Genomic DNA, 967 nt, shown 5'->3' on the forward strand with positions numbered 1-967 from the left:
GCCCCTCATTTATTCCTAGATGATTTAGTGTCTGCACTAAAGACAAATATTAATTCTGCAAATATTTATGAGTCCTTGTGAGGGACTGCAGCTGATATTTCTCAGGCTCTAACGGGGCATCATGTCAAGCCCTCCACACTTATTAGGCAGAATCCTGGTGGCTCATATCTCTGGTCTCAGAGTGAGGAGCCCTTGAGTTAGGGAGTTTGGGGCTGCAGTGACCTGTCTTAAACGACAACAGCAAAAATCCTATGAGAATAAAATCCAGCTTCCTCTACTTCCTACCAGGTCCCCTCCCAATTCCATTTCCCATCTCATGGCTGGCCTTGATGCTGTTCCTCATACACATCACACTGTTCCTGTCCCAGGACCTTTGCACTTGCCATTCTTACCTGCCATGCTGTTCCTCCAAATCTCTGTATCCCTTCCTCCACCCCTTCCCTTTTCAGCTCCAATGTTCCACCTTAGGGAGGCTTCTGCTCTATTTTCTCATGGTAGTTATTGCTACTTGGTGTGTTTTCTTTTGGGTTCTTTTCCAGTCCTGGGAAATGGCCCCTATTCTGAATTTGGCTGGTTGCTTCTCGCCATTCCCACCCTCGTGTTACTCCTATAAATAGGTTCCATGTTTCCCCTATAACAGCCTCCATTAGAATGGGGTTCAGCTGTAGCCAGAATACTATCTTGCTGGTGGGGTCAGGTACAGTTTGCAGCACATTAGGTAATCCATAATGACACCTCACTACAATTGATGGGAGCTGTCCCTAGTCACCACTAACTCTCCACACAAAGATGTTAGCAGCCATTAAGCCAAGCATAGGCTGGCACCTGTAATCCCAGCACTTTAGGAGGCTGAGGTGGGGCCAGGTGCAGTGGCTCACTCCTGTAATCCTACCATTCTGGGAGGCTAAGGTGGATGGATTGCTTGAGCTCAGGAGTTCAAGGCCAGCCTGAGCAAAAGCAAGACCCT

This window comes from Otolemur garnettii, unplaced genomic scaffold, assembly GCF_000181295.1.
Source record: "Otolemur garnettii isolate 467f Iridium unplaced genomic scaffold, OtoGar3 scaffold00302, whole genome shotgun sequence".
NCBI classification, from domain to species: domain Eukaryota; kingdom Metazoa; phylum Chordata; class Mammalia; order Primates; family Galagidae; genus Otolemur; species Otolemur garnettii.